Raw genomic sequence first — 24,169 nt, forward strand, 5'->3', positions numbered from 1 at the left:
TCCTGGCTGAACCGCTAAAGTACCGTGAAATGTGCATCTTGAGGGAAGAACAGGAACAGGAGGAGGAATGCCTGTTTCCTCTGCAATAATGTAATGTTTAAGAAATTGTGACTTCATGTATTAAAATGAAATGCAGTGAGCCCCCCTCCAGCCCAGCAGTCACTCTGGAGGCTTCCCATGCAAGCTGCCCATCACTCCCTGCAGGATGCAGAGCAGAACTGCACTTGCTGAGTGGGCTAACAGGAAAGGATTGCCTTTGCGGCAGCAGCTGCTGAACTGAGACTTTCTGGATCATGAATGTATGTAAATATGTCCAACTGTTTGCCCTTCACACATCTTTGGCAAGTTTGGAGTAAAAAATATTGTGCTGCTCCATCAGTTTGCTTGCCTATTACAACAGCAGATGCCTTCCTGTCTAAAATAGGATAAAGGAATAAAGGCTAGAGGGAACCCTGACAGCATTTTGAAGTGGATATAAAGCAAGCTTTGGCAGCAGGGTACACCATAGTACCCACTGCAATTGGCAAAGGCATAGGGCCGGGTAGTTCTTCAGCCCATTAAGCAAGGCAGAAAATGACTGTGGCCTTTCTAGCTTCTTTTTGTGTTTGTTCCTTCCTGATCTCCCTCTGTGGCAGAGAAACAGCTATTTTGGAGAACTTGTGTGGGTTTGATCCCTGACTGTATCTGCTGAGCGGCTAAAACGGCTGCATTTGGATGCCGTGCTATACTTCATAGGGATTTCTCTGGCAATGAAGGTTGCGTATAAATAATGGATGAAGAAGGGTGACAGGACCTGAACACTTGGGGCTTGACAGATTATCTTGTGATGTATTACAATTAGATATGCTTCAGTGTCACTTCATTTATTCAACTAGTGAGGCTGCATAACTCTTAGATCCATTTGGAGGTGGATTTATGAAGAGCCTTAGTCATGTCCTCTCAAAGTTTGGAATTGATTTTTGAACATTCTTAGCAGCTTTCTAAATCACTTTGCTCTTAGCATGTATGTGATTTTTTTATTTTATTTTATTTTATTTTATTTTATTTTATTTTATTTTATTTTATTTTCATTTTAAAATGCTTAAGTTTTATTAACACCGATAACAGATGAGTTTTTGGTTTGTTTGCTTGTTTTTAATTATGTTCTGCTCAAGGCAGTTAGTTGCTAGATGAGAGGTCACTTTTTATTTTATTTAGCTGATCAACAGATCCAATTGGCCTTTTGGAAAGCATCATCCAGGTTTGTTGTGCAGGAAGCTGGTAGCTAATAGATTCCAGACACCTTATACTAAATGGTATTATATAGGTCCTGGACATACAGCAAATATGAAATAAGATTAGTGATAACTTGTATGTCTCTTTGCTTTTTAGGTAGTTGTAATGAAAAAATCTGGCATGGAAAGATGTAGAGAAGCAATTGTGTAACAATCTCTGTAACTTCTTAACCTACCTTAGTGCTTTAACCCTGGTTGTTAATTTTGTTTTCATTTAACGTATTTGCCGTAAATGCAGATGTAGAACATTTTGCCTCAAATACTTACATGTCTGGCCATACCAGGCTGCCAGAGGCAGAATCATTTCTTCTTCTAAGTCATAATTTACAAAACAAAGTGTATCTGTCTGTTTTGAGTATTTCTTGACAAAAGGAGTGTATGTGGGACAGCAAGTGGACACAGAACCTAGAAGAAGCTGCGGTCCTACAGGTAATCAGCATTGTCCCACAGCTGTTACCTCCCACCTCAGCACATGCTAGCCCCTGAACATACTCCTCCATAGCAACCTCTTTGATCTTCATATGGGAACTTAACGTGATTTGGGGATAAACTGCACTCATAACAAAGCTGATCCAAGCCAACAAGGTTTCAGAGAATTTGCTCATTCTTGTAAAAGCTGATGATAATTGATGGACGACTGGCGTGCAGGACCCTGACAGGCTGGTTGCCTGCCCTTTGCACTCTGCCAGATCAAGCCTTACAAGTGTGAAATAGCCAATTACTGGAATACCTATTGAAAGTAATAGGCCAATGAGCAAATTGCTACTGTGGGACTCTGTGGCGATGTAGGTGGAAGGAAGCCAAGATAAAGTTCTGCTCTGAGCAGCTGCTCCCACAACAGCTTGATAAAGCTATTGGATGACCAAGTGATGAGAGGAAGGTATTTCCCCATTTGAACTGCAACTGTCCTGCCTTGTATTGACTTAAAGTTTATGATGCATGGCACCGTCTTGTTACCCAGGTCCTAATTTTCAGAAATAAATCCTCCTTTTAAAAGGTAGTTAAATAGGTAATAGGGATAGTCACAGCCATAGATTTTGTGCAAAAGCATTAAATACAATTTTTGCTTGGAATGAAAAGTCATACAGTGTGCAGAGTGTTAATACTTGCCAGCCATTTGCTATTGACAGAACAATTTATCTTGATAAAGGACAGTGAAAAATTTCAATCTATTCACTGACATCACATTATCAGCAGTAATATATGACTGCATCTAAATATAAGGTTCAGATCTGACACAGCTGAGGGGTTTCTGGTAATTTTCCTGTAAATATATTGTGTACTGGACAATGAAAAAATGTCGCTTTTACCATGTAATTGGCTGACCTATTTTTATGTGAGACTTAAAGTTTTACTGTGTTTAATGGGATAGACCATAATGTTTCCTTTTTGGATAACCTGTTTCTTTTTATAAGTCTTTAGCAATAAAATTGGTATTGCCAGATTTGACGGAGCAGAAATAGCAGACAAAGAACGACGCTTAAATATTAGTCTGGTAAAAGGAAGATTCCGTGACCATAGAAACTTGCCGTAGAAAAAAAAAAAAAAATCTATCTAAAAATGTTGTAACAAAAAACTCTGCTGTCAATATTTTGCTTCATTCAGACAGTATGTCTTATTTTTGCCAAGACAAGAATGTTCATTGGTAATTGTTAGCAAAAATTTCATTCAATTCAATTTAATTCAAAATACGTTAGAAAGAGAAGTGGTAAGTAGATTTGGGGGAATAATTTCAAATATGAGTTAAAGCAGTCCATGATTCTATAGAATGAAAACAACTGTTATGTCAATGAAAAAACTCTAAATGAAGTCAGTGCCAGTGTTCTATACAATCTTTTTTTCCCCCCTAGTTACTTCTTTGTTGCTGAAAAGAGAAATGACAAATGACAGCTTGCTTTTCGCTTTGAATGTCTTATTAACAGTTACCAAGTCCATTTTAGATGGAAAGAATAGAGGACTGATTAATGCTTTATGTTACATGAATCAGCCTAAAAAATAAGATTATCACTTTGGTTATGGCTAAAAATAACTAAAAGAATGGGATAAAAATACAGATTTTCTGATAGTTATTTTTTTAAATTATTATTGTTGCCCTAAAATACGTGTGCTATTTGTGCTTTTTTTTAATTCTATACTTAAAACTCCAAGGGGAAAACTATTACTTATTTTTATTTAACATGCTGGATTTTCCTCCTGAACATGTCTAACTGCAAAACCACAGTAAGGTGCTCTGCATGAGGAAGAGAATCTCTGCCTGTCTTCTGCAAAGATAGGGTGTACATCTCACTTCATGATGATTTTCACTGAAGACATTTGTACTGTTTTGAGGCTTGAAAAAATTAATAGGCATGTGCTAGGTAGAGGAATTTTCTGATGACTGGAGAAGAGAAAAACTTGCTAAGGAAGGAAGACAAAATCTGAACAGTTCACTTCAATTTCAAGGAGTAATAGGGATGCAGGGGGTTTCATTAGGTCTACATTTGTAGACTCCACTGCATAATTAAAGATGGTTGGTAGTTTAGCAAACTTGTAACAGTTAACCTCATGCTGGTTTCTGAGAAAGAGGTAAAGTGTTATTTTCTTCATTTTCTTTCTTTTTAAACATGCAGGTCTTTATTTCTCCTTTCAAATACTTGGCTGCTCTGGGAGGAGAAACAGTCTGATATTAAAGTACAGATCTTCTCCTTCCCCAGTAACTGTGTATGCTGAGTGCTGTTTTACTGAGCCATAGCTATATCCCTGAATTAGAGCAATTCTTCTATCATTCCCTGGTTTGTTAACTTCTCTCTGTTGCTTCTCTGAGATGTTATGAGCAGGAGCAGAGGCATCACGCTTGCCTGACTGCAGATCCAGTCATGAATAGGGGCTCATACTTGGAAGGTTATCTACCCAGCCATGAGAGTAGAACTTGCTTTTACTGAGGACGTATATTCTTCAGAAATTGATGGCTGGGCTCTCAGCAGGAAGAGCTTCCTATTCTCTTCTCATAAATGGATAGTTCAAGTACTCTGGGGATTTAAGAGGCTTTGCTATATATCCTTCTGCTCCTCCATTTGTTAAAACTGTTTGGCAGTTCAGTGTCAATGACATGACATTCAAGAAAGGAAATAAAGGCTGATCCATGTTAGCAGCCCTGTTCAGTATTAGGGACAGAAGGAAGAATCTCAGGAATTGTGTTTTTGTTTTTTTTTTTGAGGACCATGTAATTATTTTTCCTTTTTTCAGGTTCTTGGCACAGACAAGAAAAACGTGGTGTGTACACCTCAAATGAATGTCTAGCTATGACAAAGCAGAGACAGTTACTTTTTCCTGGTAGAACTTTGTGTCATGTTCAATGAAAACGCTTTTATGTCTATCAGGGCATAAGCTCTGCTATAAATCTGTTTGAAGAAATCGTGAAGAACAAGCACCATCCTACAGGAAAAGGGGGATAGGAATCCTCTAGACATTTTGGGCCTGTGGAGGACAATGAACACTGAAAATATTAGACATGGATAAAAGTAGAATGTCCAAAGTTGTGCATTTATGTGGTTATGAGAAGTTGGCCTTTAAAGACTTAATGCTGAAATAGTACTGGTAGTCCTATGCTGAATTCTCCTGAATATTATTTTCTCTCTTCTCTTTCCTGGGCTTTTATAAATTTCATTCAGCTTTGGCTTCACTTGTATCATTCTTGTATTCTTGAAAATGTGACAGAAAAAGTGAAAGCAGATATATCATTGTTTTGCACTTTTTTTCTTCATCTTTTGCTGAAACTATTCTGCTTAATCTCTTAAACTGTGGAAATTGCAGAGTCAGTGAAATAAAGGCAGTGTGGTCTAGGCGATCTTTCCAATGAGTCTTCCTGGCACAACAGTGGAACTGCAAGACAGTGAATCAGACCTCTCTTTGTCAATGCATGAATTTATTATACAGATTTCCCCATTATTTTGTAGTCTGTTCATTGTGAGTACATGTATCCCATGCATGTTACACCTGGACTGTCAGCTTCTCCCTTGCTTTCTTTCGGTAAGAACCACAGTGGTGCATTAATGAGAAGCAGCATGTATGTAGGAAGGAAAAGCATGCTGATGAATTACTAACAAGTGTACTCCAATCTGTTGCAAAACAGTTGCTTCATGCTTTACCAGAGCACAGCATGGGAAAGCTTTTCCTTCCACTGTTGGAATTCAGGCATTCTTGGCCATAAGGCCAGGACAGAGCAGTACGGTGCCTGCCAGGCCCAGACCCAGTTGTAGGCTGAAAGTGCAATGGTGGCTACTGGGGAAGCCTATATGCAGAGGAGCTTGTGGCCTAGCTGTAATGTCAGCAGGGGAGGTGGCAGTGCTGGCTGCTGGTCTTCCTGAAGGTTGTTCAGTGCAGTGTTTATCAAATAATGTGTCTGGTGCTTGTGTCTGCTGTAAAGCCTGCTTATCAGGCCAGCATCTTTTGATTTCAGGCATCTAGTTGTAAGTTCTAATATGGCCTTTGGCCAAAGGCCATTTGGCAAGGTCATGGGGAGAAAGAAAAGTATGACAGAAAGGTGCTTTCCCAAGGGTCACATCAGAGATCTAGCAGTCACTAGGGCATGTGGCAGCCTCTGCCACTGAGGGAATGAGCTGTATCATGATACGTTTTAGCCCATAATCTATAGCAGCTTGAAGAGCATTTCTACCGTTTAGGGAACTGGATTTTATTCAGAATACTTTCACTACTGGTTCTTATCCAGTAATTCTCCTGATATGCTTCTTAACAAAATAAGTTTGTCATGTTTTTCAGCACTGGGGCAATATTCTATTTAAAGCTACTTCAGCCATGTGGCAGGCATGTTTAAAAAATGAAATAGAATAATTAATTACTGTAAACTTTGTTCAAATAAATTATTTCTCATTTATCGTGCAGATATAATTTTTGGCTTCTGTGTATTTGTTGATGGAATCAATTGAATAGAACTAGGAGCAATAATTTGGGATGATCATTGACTGCCAAACTGCTTGATTTTTTAAGCTACCAAAAGGTCATTAAAAGCCATGAAATATAAATTGTAAAAGGGAAAACCAAGGAAAAAAAGTTAATGTGTGTGACATTTACATATTGAACGTAATGAAGTAGGTGAGCACGAGTAACAAAGTAGTGGGGGTATCTGAATGGAAGACGTGAGGATTTAGTCTTAGACAAGCTAAAAGCTACTATAGATCTCCTAATTGATCTGAATTTGTGTAGATTGAGTAATAAAATACATGTTATATTTATATCTTGTTGAAGGATCACTAACTGCCCTGCAATCTGTGTAACTGTGTAAGTCACAGAAAGGTGGACTAGAGCTGTTCCAGACCAGCAGTGCTGAAAAAGCTGTGTATTAGAGTTTGGCTTTAATATTGCGGGAGGAGATGAGAAGCTCACCTCCTCTATTCAAAAATCAAGACTTGCTATCAAAATTTTCAGTGTCTGAAACTGGAGGATAATGGATCAGTTTATTAAGAGGGGTGGAACTTGCTATTATGTGAATGCACACCTGTCATTCACGAACAGCAACAAACATGAATTTTTGCATCTATATCATATTACAGGTATGCTCAGTTTGCTGCTCAAACTCACCATCACTTCATCTGCAACATCCATTTCAACTGTCAGAAGTCTCACACATTTCTATTTGTTTGTCTATTTGTTTTTAAGTCTTTTTTTCTTCACCCACATTTTTTTCATTTCTGAGATTTGATTATGTTCAGGCCAGTTTCAAGATATTTTTCAGAGTTGTTTCATACCACTGTCAGAAGCAAAGAAGGTCGTGGCTTCTCCTGCCTCAGCATGAGAGGGTCAGGCAGATGATTTCCTCCTCTTCTTCCCAGTCTTTATGTCTGCACTTCTTCCAGTCCTGTGATAAGGCTCCTCTGGATAAGAAAGAATAACAAAACAATTAGGCTTCATGCCGTATATAGAATTAGAGCAGGTGTTCATCAGCTGTGCCATTGCTGACAGACTGCTGTATATTTGAATAGTAAGTCTGTCTCCACTTACAAATATTTTTTGATTTTTAATGAAATTAATTACAAACAGTCACTTGATACAGGATGGTATTATTTCATGCTTGTTTGTGTATGTTTTCAAATACTTGTCATCCTCCATATCAGTACTTGGCAGGTGACATCTTTTAAGAAGATTGCTATTCTAAGAACTTTCTCAATGAAAAAGTAAAACTGAAAGAAATACTTCCTTTTGTATTTTGTGAATTAGTTTAACTGCCCGAATCAGGTAAAGCAGCATTTTTATAGGAAGATATCTAAATGTGGTAAATTTGTTAAGCATTTCTGAATGGAATAAAGCTGAAGTCTTAATTCAGTGGCCTGAAACTAAAAATGGCCTTTTGGGAAAGATAATGCCAACAGCAGCTGACCATGCCATTAATGGGGTTGACTTGACTGCCTCTAGGACTGAAGTGACCTTTTCAGAAACTTCCTAGCAAGTGAGCGCCTCCTCCTGCTCCAACAGTGTGTACATGTATGTTACAACTACCTTTACCTTTAAAACTTGCTGGAAATAAGCAAATTTGCCTGTTTTGCCTGAGCAAAAGGAAGAGGTTCAAGAGCTAATATACATATCAGAGGTTTTATTCCTCCTGCAATCAAAGGGAGAAGAGAGGCTCACAGTGAGAATGACATAAGAAGGAAAATTAATCTGTTGAGTGGTTAACTGGGTCTTTTCTTTTAACAGAGCCCTTTATTTGGAAGAACTGGGCATGACAGATCATTAAAGTATGACAGAAGATACCAAATAATAAAGAATATTAAAAGATTAAAGAAATCCAATAATTCAGCTGTTCACGCATCAGTCACAAAATAGGAGCAGTAAACATTGAATGGATAAATGACATTAAAAGCCCTCTTTATGAACCAAAGTTAATTTGAATAACATTAATTTATTGCTACCAAATTACATCTTTTTAGTGTTAGTAATCCATCCATTTCTTAAACTGTAACAGCAATGGTAATTAAGCATTACTGCCCAGCAGTGCTACTGTGGTTAGTTACAGCAGGGATGCATGTGAAATAACTTGCCTTGAAACACAAGAATTCAAACACTTGCTCTTTTAAGGAGTAGGGCTGGAGATGCACGGTGCTGCTCCATGTTTCTTTTGTCAACTAGATCCTTTTGCAGGGAAAGAAGAATGGGTTAGGGACACTCAGTCTGTTGCCTGCTGCTGAATGGAGCATAACAAAATGGCCATTGCCTTCTGCTTCCTTCTGCTGCCAAAGGGCAAGGGGAGAAGCGGGGCCTCCCTGGTCGTCTATTTCTGTAGCCCTTCATTCAGGCATCATTCACAGCACTGATGCAAAAAAAATCCCCTGCAATCTACTCAATGTCCTTCCCCATGCTACTGCCCCAGATTCTTTTAGTTACAGCCTTAGACATGGAGGCATGGCCCCACCAAGGCCTCACATGCTACTTCTCTTATGTAGGAGGTGATGTAACTGCCTCCCTGTGCTGCTTTTCAAGGGTGCTTCCCTGGCTTCCCGCTCATCATGTTCCACGTTTCAGGCAAATTCAGTCTGCCTTGTGAAAGATTATTTCAGGCACAGTGAAATCTGCTGGGACTGGTGGGAGGAGGAGGCGAAGAGAAGAACATGCAGCCACACATAAGCATGATGAACGTGTTGCTGCATCCTGTGGCCAGCCCATTGTATGAGCTGGCAAAATTACCAACATTTCTTTTCCTCGCTAAATTATCTACTTTTATCATTGTGTTACTTCAGAGAGCAACAGAAGCACAGAATATATGAGGTTGGCAGGGACCTCTGGATCCATTCACTGCTTCAGGAGGGCAAGCCAGAGCAGAGTGCCCAGGCCCACATGATAAGTGGTGAGCATCTTCCTGGGTGTCAGCCTATCAAGTTGCTTCAGATCTGGATTGGCTGAATGCCTAGAATTCCATGTCCAAGAGTCCCTCTGCACCGGCTGCCTGCTCTGAACCCCTCTGCTTTGGCTGGGGGAAAAATTTTTGCAGCGTTATAAACAAACGTACCAGTGGGAACAACCACTTTCTGTTTATTTATGAGGACTCTGTCAACTGAGCTGCTTTGACCCCAAGCATGATTCCTAAATAGAAATAAGTCTGATGTCAACCTGGGCAGTAAAGAAAGTTTCACAACCCAGCATTTATGTCTTCTCCTAACAACTACCCATGGGCTTCATGTGCAGTTTAAAGTGTCAGGGATCAGTATTGTAATTTCCATCTCTTTCATGCTGGCACAGAAGCCCCTGTCTCTCATTAAAATTCACTGCTTGTATGCCACATATTTCTTGCACCTCCACCTGTTATGTCACCCAGACTTCTGATAGAAACTTATTTGGATAATGTCTGCAAGCAAAGAATTTTCCCTGAAAAGGCTGAAGATGGAGACACTCTGTCAGGACCTGACAGGTGTAAATTTCTTAATCTATGAGGAGTATATGAAAATACAAATCATCACTGAGAGCCAGCCTGAAGCAGTCTGAAAAGCTGTCATAAGCAATTTTCAAAAAGTATGAATTATTTGGTTCTCTTCCAGGAGGAACAACTCCACAGGCATAAATTCGTGAATGGTACTTGACAATCTTAACAAGTCCTTCTCTCCCCAAGCTGAGCGTGTGACAGACATGTGATAGGGACGGCGTGCTCTCCTCTGTTCTCCAGCTGTGAAGGAGCTGACATGATAATCAGGGACGGATCCTGTCTCAGCCAACTTGAGGTGTGCCTTCACTGACGCAGATTTCAAGGAACTGATTAATCTGACAGAGAGACCATGTTGGAGCTGATTATTCGCCAAAAGATGTTTTATAGATCCACTTCATTTCCATTTACTGAGAGCAATGATAGGAAAAGAAATAGTGGATTCCTTGTGATGGGTACCTTGGCTATTTTGTATGCTCCTGGGTTTGTACATTTTCACTTTGGGCATGCTGAAAGATCATTGCTAACTGAATGGGCCTATTCACTGGTGTATGGAAATGGACTTGAAGAAGGGTTGTGCATGATTGGCAAATCAGATCTAATTGAATAAATGTCAAGGTCAAAACAAACAAGTGATGAAGATGAGAAAGCCCTGGAGTGGTATCTGCTTCAAATCATATTAAAGGCTGTTCAGCAGCAAAGTGCTTCAGGGGGACCATGCAAAATTAAAGAGCAATGGAGTTGCTGCACAGTTTTTAACTAGAAATATCTGCGTCTGTTTCTGCAACTAAAATTGAATGCTCCTGCTTAGGAAATCTCCTGATGGAGACAGCAAACTTCTTTGTTTTCCGCATGTGAACGGGCTGTTTGTAGTGCATGAAGTGGCAGTTTCTGACAGGTATGAGGACAGTGGGTACACCTCTGCACTGGAGACACAGTTGCATGCTACAGCGGCACTCTCTCAGATCTCAGGGAACGACTACAACTGAAATGCAGAGCATTTTATTGTGATAGTTGTGTGTATAGATTCAATAATAGAAGTTTTTACCATTTTTACCACATTTAACATAAATAAGTTCCTAAATTCTAGAAGGATCCTTTTTAATGATCAGGATTTTCTTTACTATTATTTGAGGTCAAGGTGAAACTTGCACATAAATCGAATACAAAGGATATCCAGATGCTTTTTTTTTTTTTTTTTTTTTTTTAAATTCTGTTACCCCTTCATTAATTTTCACTGATGACTGTGGCTCCTATATAAACTAAAAGTATAGGTGAACATAAAATAGTGCAATACAGAGGCCAGCAAAATCCCTTCATCAATGTGACTTGCTTTAAATTAGGTATCCTGAGCCACAGTCTGTCAATAAGTGCAGAGTGTGTGTTTTTCAATGTCAAGTCTAAATATTATAAAATATCAATACTGCAGCTGCCTTAAATCATTGCAGAGGGGGGACAAGAGTGAACGCTGATTTGTTTTAGGTAGAATATAAATTTGCTGCTTAAAGAAATATTGGAATGTTGTCTACTGATTTACCGCTGCATTTTTTTAAAGCAACCAATATTGTAATCTGGATTCAAAATCAGTTAGGCACTTTTACATTAAAAGTTCAGGAGGAATTGATCAAATAGTTAAGAAAATTAAAGCTTATTTCTGAATATGTGTCTTAAATTTTTGGCAAAAATTAGCGTTCTGTTATCCAAAAAGTGATTCTTTTATTATGCCTAATTTCTCTCTTTTGTTTGATTGTTTTTGCTGCATTTTTATTACCGCTATTATTCTGGAGATCATCTACCCAAGTCTCTGGGGCTGTTCTAGTCAGGGAAGACCTACTTTGTGTGATTTTGTTGCTGTGATGGCAAATATATGAAGAGGCACATCTGCTTTGTGTGCGTGAAACTGGTCATAAATCTGGTTTCTTCTGGTGATGTGATGTTAAGTTCAATCTTGAATTCTTTGTTTTTCAATTTACTTTTTCTGAAGCTGATTAATTGTTTAGGTACGTATGTCCACATGAAAAAATGAGGTAAGGTGCCACAAAAACAGAACTTGGTTGTTAGAAAGTACTCTGGATCTTTTGATGGGAAAGCATTGAATATTTTTAAATCACTATAGAGAAATGCTAAAACCTACACAACCATACAGTCATTCAAAAAGTAGTAAATAAAATTTCTACTGCATGTACTACAGTGTCCTGGCATACCAAATGCAAACTGTCTTGGGGTGCCTCCTGAACAATTCAAGTGGCTCCTTCTCTGGTGAGCCTCATCTCTGTGCCTGGGAAGATCATAGAACAGCTCCTCCTAAAAGACATGTCAAGGCACATGAGGGATGAGCAGGTGATCTGAGACAGCCAGCATGACTTTACCAAGGATAAGTCTCACCAATCTTGTGGCCTTCTGTGATGGAGTGATGACATTGGTAGACTAAGGGAAGGTGACTGAAGTCATCTACCTGGTCTTGTCAAAGCATCTGACATGGTCCCCCACCATATCCTCCTTATCTTTAAGTTAGAGAGCTACGGATTTGAGGGGAGGACTATTTGGTGGATAAGTAATTGATTGGAAGGCCATAGACAGAGGGTTGTGTTGAATGGCAATATGTGCAGGTGGAGGCTGGTGATGGTGATGAATGGCAGCCCCCAGAGGTCTGTCTTGGGACCGGTGCTCTTAAGCATCTTCATCAGTGAGCTTGATGACAGGCACCCTCAGCAAGTCTGCTGATAACATCAAGCTGAGGGTGCAGTTGACATGTTAGAAGGAAGGGATGCCATCCAGAGAGACCTCACGAAATTTGAAAGGTGGACCTGCGTTAACCTGATGAGGTTCAACATAGCAAACTGCACGGTTTTTGCACTTGGGTTGGACTAACCCCAGATATGTATATGGACTGGGAGAAGAACTCCTTGAGAGTAGCCCTGTGGAGAAGGATGTGGGGATCCTAGTGGATGGCAAACTGAGCATGAGCCAGCAGTGTGCTCTTGCAACCTGGAAAGCAAATGGTATTCTGGGCTCCATCAGAAAAGAGATGGCCAACAGAGACAGGAAGTGATTGTCCCTCTGTACTCTGCCCTTATGAGGCCCCATCTGGGGTACTGCATTCAGGTCTGGGGACCCCCATATAGGAGCTTTTGGAGAGGATCCAGAGGAAGACCAGAAAGATGATCGGAGGGCTGGAGCACTGCCCCTATGAAGACAGGCTGAGGGAGCTGGGCTTATTCAGCCTGGAAAAGAGAAGGCTGTGGGGAGACCTCATTGCAGCCTTCCAGTATATAAAAAGGAATTTTAAACAGGAGGGGAATAGGCTTTTTACAAGATTAGACAGTGATAGGACAAGGGGAAATGGTTTTAAGCTCAGGGAAGAAAGGTTTAAATTGGATATCAGGGCAAAGTTCTTCACAGAGAGTGGTGAAATGCTGGAACAGACTGCACAGAAAGGTTGTAAATGCTCCATCCCTGGAGGTGTTCAAGGCCAGGTTGGACAACCTGGTGTAGTACCAGATCTGGGGCTTGGTGGCTTTGTCTGTGGCAGGGGGGTTGGAACTTAATTATCCTTGGGGTCCCTTCCAACCCAAACCACTCTATGATTCTATGAATCTTACTTGCAAAAGAGTGGCAGAATTGTTGAGATTCTGCAGTATAGTATTGGGTCTCAAAAAAGAGCCTGATAACAAGAATGAATTTCTTTTTTAAAATCTGCATGCTATCACTCATGTGTGACACTGCAGCACCATGAGGGGAAGCTCTCATGGGAGTAATGGCCTCAGGCTATTCTCCCCTTCCATAGCTTGGACTTCAGTAGTCAGTCTACTTGTTGCAGATGTGATGTGGGGAAAAAATACCCACTCTTAATAGTTAGATATTATTATTATTGGAGTAGTTTATATTTTCCAAGCTACTTATAAACTGTTACACCTATCTTTTTCATGTTTTCAGGTATAGCTCAACTTGGTCACAAAAGAAAATTGTTTGTTTAACAAATGTGTGAAAATGACTGCTGATCCTACTGTGTCTTTTAAAGGTAATTTCTACCACTGTAACAAGCCAGAATCAAAGTGACTAATCAGTTATAAGCCAGTATTCATTAACTGGCACTAAATTATTTTCATTTGGCATATAAAATAGCTACCCTTAATTAGAATTTGGTCTAATAGGATTGACAAGTCAAGCTGAGGGGAAAATGCCCTCGTTAATTGCTTTTAGAATGGAATAATTTTTTTTAACAGCAGATTGAATTTGCTATTTGTCTTATAAGAGAAATCTGCCCAGTGAGCAAATGTATTCTTCTTGTTTTCTTAGCTTACCGCCCATAGCAAAATAAGTTTGAGTAGTGTTATCTTTAAACATGTGTTTGTACAGTATCACACTGCACTAAGACTGTAATCAGGATTTTAAAATAGAAGCATTTGAGGGAAAAAGCCATTCACTTTTTTCATTCAATTTTCAGTGTCATAATCAAATGCAGTCACTTTCAGCCAAGTGAAAAAGGGATATTCCTTAGCACTTGTCTTCTCAATGAAGTTTTGTTGTTTTTTTGTTTTGTTTTGTTTTGTTTTGTTTTTTTTGTTTTGTTGTTTTTTTCCTCATGGCTTCTGGAAAACACTGAATCTCTCTTTTGAGAATTGTTCTATAGGTATATTTTTCTCTTCTTAATTGGAAAAACATAATCAAATTGCTTTTTGCTTTTACATCATTCAGACTATTACTCTTAAAAAGTCTGTCAAACCAAGATAGTTTCTCTCTCTAAGCTTGCTTCAGTAATGACTTCCTGGTTTGCTTTGGCTCAGGAATGACTGAACCCATCACCAAAAAGTGGAGTAGTATGAACCCAAAGTGTTCATATGAACCCTGAAGTATGAACCCCTCCATATGAACCCAAAGGGCAAATATTATAGAGACTGTAAATGTTTTGAGGAGTTTTTCTGCTGCCAGTCAATTTCTGAACAAGCAGCTTACTGCTTTTCTGTTTACTCATAGCTAAAACTATGGGAGTTGATCCCCTGCTCTCCAGGACTGACTGAGAGGTGCTAGCAATGATTATGGTTAAGGCTAGTGCTTAAATTGTTTCATTTCATTAAGTTTTTGTTGTACTCTCTTAGACAGATTTTGTAGCATAGATCAATAAATTAATGACTGTTGCCCTGGAGATCCCACAAATAAGAAATATGCTTATGCTGATGCTTGGCAGGTTTTGCTTTTCTTGAAATGTTTCAGTCCTTTCTTTTGAGAAAGAGTGTATGAGGATAATATGAAGAAACAAAACATGTATCTTTACCCCCCACACCTCAGTAATTTTTGGTCTTTGAACTCTTTATGGAGCCTTGCTTCCACCTTGAAGTCTTCTATGTTTGTTGTCATGATATTCTAATTCAAATGAAATAAATTCTTAAAAATAATCTAGATCTTGAAGGAATAGCTGATTGTAGTTTTTATTTTAAGATGGAGCAGCCTTATTTTGTCTCTAAAGCATGTTTGGTAAAGCCAGTGACAACTTATGTTTCCCACTGCTACTCATCACTTTGCATCATCCTAATGCAGGCAAAGGTCTTTTGGTTCTCTGTCTGGAAAATGAACCCAGTCCATGAGACTGCTCTGTCCTTGGCCTCCTTTCTGACACTGCCAACAAGGCCATTGAATTAAGTGGTGTGAATTTATTTATACAAACACCTGCCCAGTAGGAACTGAACTGAGACTACCAGCTTGTTTCAGATAGGCCATTGAACAGCTGTCTCATCATAATTATTTTCCATCATGATCAGCTAGGGTTGAATTCAGACCTATGACCTACAGGTGAAGGGCTTTGTAGCCATTACATATGCCTTCAATCATCAGCACATTTAAATGCCTTTGGAAGGGGGACATGCTAAAAATCTCACTGGGAAGAGAGAAAGGGGGAGAATTTGCTCCGCAAAATTGTCCCTGTTCTCTCAGTTAAAAACTTCTTAGATGTGATATTTTGTATTTGTGTGAGCAATTTGAGAAAAGACAGGTAATACCAATGATGCCTGTGGTACAGACAGGTGCTCACAGTTCTGTCACAGTCACGTTTGAGGGTAAGAGGGTGTTATGCCATTAGATGCATTCTTTTCTATTTGGTCTTCACATGTTTGGATTTTACTCAGTGTGAAAAGAATAGTGCATTGACAAAGTGTCTTTGTTTCATATATGTCCTGAATCTGCAGTTTTGTAGCACAGTAGTCTCTACTGTGCATTTAACTTAGATTTGACAGAAACTATAGAATGGTTTTGTAATGGATATTATCTGTGCTCTCGGTCCCTGAAATGCCTTTTGTATGGGCTAATATCAGCAAAATTTTAGTGGGTAGTCAGGGAATTACATAGAAAACATGTAATTGGACTTCATGAGAAACTGTTGACTAATACCCTTCTGATGGTGCCTTAGTATCATCTATGGCTGAGTAATCTGTGTAAAGTGATTTGCATCACAGCCGAGTTAGCGTCAAGGGTACACTTTGGACAGAAGGCACAATTTAGAAATTAGGATCTCCTCTTATTTTTTTTCCACGTGAAAATACACTACATATGCTCCCTGTTTTTCTCAGGGACTATCACACAGCTCTAAAACATTTACAGCTTTGCTTATGCTAGAAGGAGGGGATGAGAGAAGAGGAAATATGACAGTGGGGGCTGGTGGCAGCATGAAGCTGCAGCTCTCCATGTGCTTTCAGTGCCTTGTTTATTGCTTCATGCAGCACAGCCTAGATGAGGCTCATTGAGAGCCAGCTATAATTGAAGCTGTTCTATAAAAGTGCTGTTATGGGCAGATGTGGCTGCATCAGGAATATTTTTTTTTTAATGAACTTAAAAATATTTTAAGACATAAAATATTTTTGGCCAGGAGCAGGATTCTTGGCACAGGCTGAGCATTTAAGCTTCATCCTGGAAATTTGCCTCAATTTTCTCACTCCATTCTTCGTTTACAGTCTCTCCTGAGGATCTGGTCATTGCTTGCCCTCAGTATATATATATATATATATATATATATACATTTATTATTGGAAAGTGGAGGAAAAAGATCTCTCATTTGTTAAAGACCTCAGGGAATATTTGGCATATTTTTAACTTATTTTTTTTTCAGAGCAGGGCATTCTTCAGCTTTCCTTGGAGTACTCTTCTGTCTTCTGTTTTGATAACTTGGCACTTGTTGAAAACAGTCACATTTCAATAACCCTCTTCTCACCCATGCGCTTGTTTGTGAGTTGACACATATAGGGGGTGAAAAGCAGGGACCCACTTGGGCACCAATATCCAGGTGAAGGATTTACAGTGTTGAAATAGCTCACTGCAAGGAGGCAGATCTTCTCAGTTTGTTCTTTAGTAAATTCCTCCCTTGTAATTCAGTTTCTGAAAAACTGACCAATGGATTAAACCATGGATGAGGTGGCATAAGCAGAACAGCCTATAATTGCCTGTAAGTTTGGATTCATCTGTAATTCTGGTTTTGTTTGATGCAACTTTCTTTGTGAGTCAGAAACTCATAAAGAAGATGTGGTCTAGAATCATCAGAAAAGTTGGGCAAAGGTGATGGCCCTTGGAAAAAGTTGGTAGCAAAAATTCATTTTAGGATATTTGGACTGTGTCCTACCAGTAAAAACTGGGTTTACAAAAAAGCAGTAATCACGACTTGAAGGTAGAAGGGCTATAATTGAAAGAAAACTTGAGCAGATATTCCAGAGGTGTAACTCTTTCCTCTGCTTTGCTTTTTTTTTTTTTTTTGTTTGATCTGAGCCTTTGCAGCATCCTTGCTGTGCTGCTTTGATGTTGAGCTGTGGCTCTGCACCCAGACAGAGAGACACTCCACAGGGAGCACTGCCCAGGAACTCCCTTAGGGCGTGCAGCCAAGGAATGCTGGGGAAAAGGGGCAGGTGTGATGCTGTGGGTTAAGGGGAGGGAACTGTGATGATGCTTGGAACTCTGAAGCTGCTTGTGAATAAATAAACCATTCTGTACAAAAACCTAATTTATTATAATTAAGAAAGAGAGAGAGAGAAATGAGAAGTTCACCATGTCCCTGCAACAGAAGGGGCATGTTGGCAAGAAGTGATCCAACCTTTTGCTGTGCAAAGCAATGTCTGATTTTTGAGCGTGGCTCCTCCTGGGCTTAATCAGTAGTGTGTCCTTATGCAGATCTCGCGTTCCCCATGGATTTAGCACTGTCAGATCTATTAGTTTATATTATGGGGATCAGTGTGATCTTGGGCAGAAGCACTGTGCCCCACCAGGTCAGAGGTCTCTCCTGGGGTTTCTGGCAGTCCTGTGCTTAGGTCTGTAGGCACGAGGGAGGGTTGGGGAGCACTCAGCCCTTCACCTTGCAGCTTCTTCCACTTTCTGTGGGTCCAAGGTGGGAAGCAAGGAGTGATTTTGTAGCTGAATTCTGAGCAAAGGCTTCTTTGTCATAAGCTCTGTCAAACAGCCTCGTTGCCACGGCAACCCCGGCTAGATAACCCATTTGGGAAAATACTTGTAGGACCTAACACTCTATCATCTGTCATTCAATAATTTCGTGTTCATAATAACTAGGAAATCAATGGCCATCCTCTGAGACAGTTTGCTGAGAGGGTTCGCGTGCTGCAGGCAGCCCATGGTTGTCTTGGCCTGCAGGGCTGCCAGGGACCAAGGGGTGTCACCCAGAGGGTGGGCTGTCCCAAAGCTTAGAGGCAGGCTGGTCTATGCCATCCAGTGAACCTGTGCTATGGGCAGACGTGACAGAGAGAAGCAATTGGCACATAAAGCAGTTGGAACAGTGCAAGGAAACAAAGGTTTGGGTAGAATTAACATTTCAAATTTTAAAATACCGAGGGAAACTATGTACTCAAGTTATCGCATGGCCAGCACGAGCAAATTCAGTAACTTAAAGGCATTTTTTTCTTATCTCGGCTTTCTAATTAAACTGCTTATCATCATAAAGGCTGTGTTACCTGGATGTTATGTGTTGAATATAAAGCAATCATGGAGCAGTAATTAAAATTCTTAAACATGCACCCGTTGACTTTACATACAATTAGTTTACTACAGTGTGTCATTTATTAATAGCACAGGTTTTCAAAATTGAGCCCTGGTTGGCTATGCGGAGAGAGATGTATTTGGTAATTACTTTGGCAGTGTTTATCTGTTTTTAGAGAAAACAACAACAACAAAAAAAAAAAACACCTTAATATCTCCAGAAAGTTATACTGTAAATAAAAACCATGTTAAATTGAGGCTTGGGGAGAGAGAAGGAGTCCTTGCTGGTTGGGATATTAAAGAAATGTAGAAAACATAATTCTTATCGCTGTATAAACAGTACTTGAAAGAAAATTATTCTCCTAATTTGTAACAGGAGCTTATTTTTTGTTTTAAAAATGATTTTGAGGCACAAAGATATGGTGGCTCTTTTCCAGTTGGCTGTTTGAGCACAACTGAGGTCCAGTTAGCTGTTGGTGCAGAGCAGACACTCGCAGGGCTGTGGGCTGAGGCATCAAATAATGGTTTTAATAATGGTTTTTATGATTTTCTGTGGAGAGGATGATGAGAAAATGATGGTACACTCTGAAAACATAGTAGTCAGTTGTTCAGGGAAGAAGATACTTTATGCAAAATGAAATGGGAAGACAGTGTGATTCTTCTAATTTAGTACCCACAGGTCAAACTGAGAGCTTCTAGGCAAGTGACGCCAAGCTCTTCATCATATAATACTCTGCCGTGGTTTCCCAAGGTAAACATTTGCTTTAGCAGTCTTGAAATGTGTGTGAATATAGCACATCTGATTATCCTCAGCCTGTGATTTCTTTGTAAATTGTTTCCAGTTGTTCAAATTGGCAGAAACACTTTGTAAGGCCCAATTCCTGGGCTGGAGCTGTGTTAGTGTTATCTCAGAAGCAGGGTGTATTTCATTCTTCCATTTGTACTGAAAACTTTGGATTCCTATTTCTGGTTTAGAAAATCTGTTCCTGGAATAATTCTGTGTGAAAGTGGGTGAAGAAAATGTTTCTTTTTGGAGTTTTTAAACATAGTATGTTCAGAAGCAGATGGCAGAGGTTCAGGAGGTGCATCTGAAGGTGTCACAGCCCAGCTATGGAGTAGCCCAGAACTCAGCTTAGAAGAGGAGCAGAGGTTTCATTGTAAGGGATCTGATATAGAAAAACTCCCTAGAAGAAACAAATGTTAAGGAGACTTATGAATGAGATGCCAGAAGTTTGGCACAGAATGTATCATTTTCACATGGATTCTTGGAGTGGTCCAAGTGACTTTTCACACCATGCCCATGTAGGAGTCCTTGATGTTGTCAGTTTTATATAGGATGTAATCTTCTCCTGTGGAACTAAGTGACAAAGCCAGCCTTACTTCTCTGTGTTCATGGCTGTTAGGTACCTCCTGCAGAGGAGATGCTCCCCATGGCCTTTCCAGTTACCTCACTCATTACTGGAGTGCTTGGCAAGGGAAAGGATGCCTTGTGTGGGTGAATGAATACATTCTGCTGTGTTACTAGTTCACAACTTTTATTCAGATTATTAAAGAAATGCAGGGAAGAAGTAGGAAAATCCGTTTATTCAACTTCATGAATGGAACTGGCAGCTTCACATTGCTTCCTAAGGGAATTCTCATATGTACTTTGTGTGGACTTGAAGGATGGCATTCTCAAGATACAGATGCATCTATTATTTATTTGCTAGGTCTTGTGCTTTCCCCCAGAATTTGTCAGGAACTGCTATTTTCTGTCACCCCCTGGAAGATGGAAAGGATGAAAATTTGCAAGAGCTCTGAGGGGGCACAAACTGTGACTGCCTCTTCCATACTTAATGTGAATGGATAAACACACAACAGCAGTTTCCAGTGCTGGTGCTCCTTTCTGTCCTATGAGTCCCTTTTCCCCCTTCTCCTTCCATGCCTCTCTTAATGGAAGAGGAAAGCAAAGAGGAAGTTGTAACGTGACATTACCTGTGTGTTGTGGGGGATAAATATTGCCTCCCTTGGTGCTGCTTTGATCAATCTATTTTTAGCTGGGGGTTGGATCAGCAGAGCTTGTGCTAGAGAGTGTGAAATAGCATTGATCAGACTGAAAAAAATAAAAAAAATCAATTAAACCAGCAACCCAGGTATCCCAGTTTGTTTTGCTGTGCACAGGAGAGAAAGCACACAGCTGTTGCTTACAATAGCTCCCAAGCTGGGACCATCCACAGGCGCACTCCTAGCAAGACTCCTCTGTGGCCTTCTGCCCAGCAAGGGAGTATTTTAACGTTCAGCTCCTGCTAAGGTGCATAAGATGAAGAAATTTTGAAGCCAATAGTGAAGGGAAATCAGGCAGAGGAGACTTGGGAAGGAGAACATTTTCTGTAAAAGCAGTACAGTTTATGGTAATAAATGGATGAGTGGGGAACAAATACTGAGTTATGGTGGGGCACACAATTTAATTTGGGCATAGAAAACAAGAAAACAAGGAGGAACATGTGCAAAAGTGAAATTTCACTGTACAGTAAAGGAAGGAGAGGAGAAAATGAGATAAACTGCATAGATTTGTGTTGCCGGTGAGAAGTTACTAACAATTTTGTTTTGTATTCTACATGGCTTATTGAAAGCATCACCAGCAAAGAGACTGTTTTTTGTTTAAAATTGAGTTTAATGTCACATTTATTTTGTTTCTTTGCAAGGTATACAAAATATCTTGATTTTGTTATTGCTGCTACTGCAAACAATTTCTGAAATCCCCCAGATTCTATCCCCTCCTTTGCTATTGCTCTGCCATCACCGTGTTTCTTGTTGGGTAGCTCCCCCAGCTTTGAGCTTCTTGCTGCTTTGCACAATTGAACTACATTTTGGCAATTACTTGTAGTATTTAAGCATTGTACATTACTTGTTTTTTGTATTATTCACATATTTGTACATGGATGATAAAGTTACCTGACTTTATAAAATACTTTGATTCATCTGTATGAAAAGTTTTGTATGAAACTTGACTTCTGTTGTCATGTAAATATTTTACTGACATGTAGAAGGGTTTTTTTTGTTTTTTTGTTTTTTTGTTTTTTTTTTTTGATAGAAGCTAAGATTTAATAGTTAAAACCAATGTGTTTTACTTTCCTCTTTTCTGCATATGCCTAAAATAATTAAAATTATCTCAAATAGAAATAACCTTTTAAATTATGTTCCTCTACCAACAGTACAAACAGAGCTTTGACAAACTTGCTGCAGATCACAATTTTCAGGATCTTTTCCTCTCATCCTTATTTTATCACTTTTCATTACGATAGCATGTGTTTGGAAAAGCAACTAAATGATTGATTTTATCAGTTGACTTGTGACCTTTTGATTAACTACAGTAGGAGGTAGAAAGATGTCAAAAGCACCTTCTAGAAATACAGACACCTGATCAGTTTGTATGATGGTTATGATGTGGGCATAGCTGGGTCTAAGCCTTATTGGATAATGACCAATACGCATATGTTTCATAACTTAAAAGGAAGAAGGTACCCTATAATCAGAGAAATTAACAACTAAATGAGAGTTTGTGATTAGCTGGTATCCACTTATCCTTTGAGCTCAATGAGAACACAGTTATGTTTGGATTTTGTTAAGTGTTAAGAGAGCCTGGAGAAACTAAATTAATTTGAATTTCTGACAGAGTTCCAGGAGAAGTAATCAGTGAAGTTGTCAGGATTACTGTATGAAATTCGTGTTATTTTTTTATAGCAAATGCGAGTCCATTGTGATTTAGGTTCTCAACGATTTAGGTCAGGATTGTACTGTCACCTTTTAGTTTCTCTGGTGCTTTAGTTTCTGTGCAGGAGAGCTCTTGACTGCATGCTTATGACTTGTTGAGAAAAATAACTCTTAAAGATGATTTACTAAATTCTTACTGAGGTTTGCTCTGCTGCTTTGAATGCATTACTATGTTTCCTGCTTCAGCTGTTCCAAACAGCATCTTGGATGTGAAGTATGCTGAAATTGAGAGCTTTCTCACAATTTTCATTGAAGCAGAAAGTGTGAATATATACATACATATATATATATATATATGGGAAGAAGAACCTCTGTTCTTACATGTTAACTTAGTTCTGAGGAATGAATAGCATCTAAACTTTCGGGTAGATAAAGTAACTGAAGTTGTATTTCACATTTCTAACTTGAGACAGGAGTTTCTTGCTTTCCCTGAGCTGACAATGTTGTTGCTCAGCACATGATAAGTTACATTTCCTAATTTATTTGACCATCACTATTTGAATCCCTAAAGCATTAGTGTAAATCACTAAAAGCATATACTGAAGGGAAAGAGAACAACTTTACAGCTTCTGGCTATAGTCACTCCAGTGACACTTTGAGGTCACTGAGGTATTAGCTTCTGAAGAACACTGCAGAAATATGTCTGCTATATGCAGGTGGTGTTTAACCATAGAAAATTTGTTGTCTTTTGCTAGTAGTCAATCATTCCTTTAGAAACTTGTAGTTCAGTAGCTGTGGAGGAAAAAGTGTTGTTTTCCATAGCAATCTTAACATCCGGATACAGTATGTCTGTCAGTTTTGCAAGGGCTAATTTATCATGTAAAGTATATACTGTGCATGTCACATTTTACTGTCTGTTCATTTGTTTTGATAATCAAGATCTTGACAGATTTGTCTCACATGGTAGGATTTATAGGAAGGATTTTCTTATCACTGAATTAGGTTGATGCATATAATCCTAGTGTCCTACACAAGAACTCAACAGAAATGAAAGAGATTCAGCCTAGAGGTGAAGGTCTTGCAGAAAAAAACAACTTTCCTCCCCAGTCCATTTTTCTGTTTGATTTTTATCTATTTATTTATTTGTTTTTCTATCTATAACTTGTATTTGATCTCAACAGAGCCAATGACAGAAACGAGGCTTGACTCAATTTTTTGAGTTGTAAAAGTGAAATATAAGGGAGTTTTGGAAATGTGCAGCTTTTCCCTTCAGCACATACTCTCATGCATGTCTCTTGTAGTCGGAAGCCTGATAAATAAATTCATTTATCACAGATGTCATTTTCTTTCCTGTGGTAAATGAGAGAATCTTTCTCTCCATGCTGAAAACGAAGAGTTGAAAATCTGGAAGCTGTGTTCTCATAAACTAGTAGAAATATGGTCAGCTTTAGCCACTGGAGTTGCCAACCTGTCCTGAAGCACACTGTATTCCTTTTGGACTTAAATGATTTGGTACTACTAAAATCATCTTTGAAGTACATAAGATTAGGTCTATCTGTTACAGTGGAGTGCTTTGGTCTGAGTGGGCAAAGTCGTTGGTTAGTTCCAGGAGCACAGGGAAGGTGTCAGTGTGAGAGCATCTTTAAACTCTTGCAAATGTAATTACAACATCTGGCTTGCTAGAGCAGCTGATAAATGTTGTACAAGTGGCGTGGAGCTTTTTGAGGTGGAGATCTCCAAAGAATATCTCCTAAAACACTTAGCCTTATTCGATAATGTTTAAGGATAACAAAGGCACATACTGTGGTACCGGACAAAGCATGCTGACATT

General features: G+C 39.3%; 1 protein-coding gene across 1 annotated transcript in view; it reads left to right on the forward strand.

Moving 5' to 3' along the window:
• PDZRN4 (PDZ domain containing ring finger 4) overlaps positions 1–24,169 on the forward strand; it is a 238,055-nt gene that overhangs the window by 101,289 nt on the left and 112,597 nt on the right. The window lies entirely within an intron of this gene.

Source organism: Coturnix japonica, chromosome 1 (genome assembly GCF_054131305.1).
Source record: "Coturnix japonica strain WE chromosome 1, WE-NBRP24, whole genome shotgun sequence".
NCBI classification, from domain to species: Eukaryota; Metazoa; Chordata; class Aves; order Galliformes; family Phasianidae; genus Coturnix; species Coturnix japonica.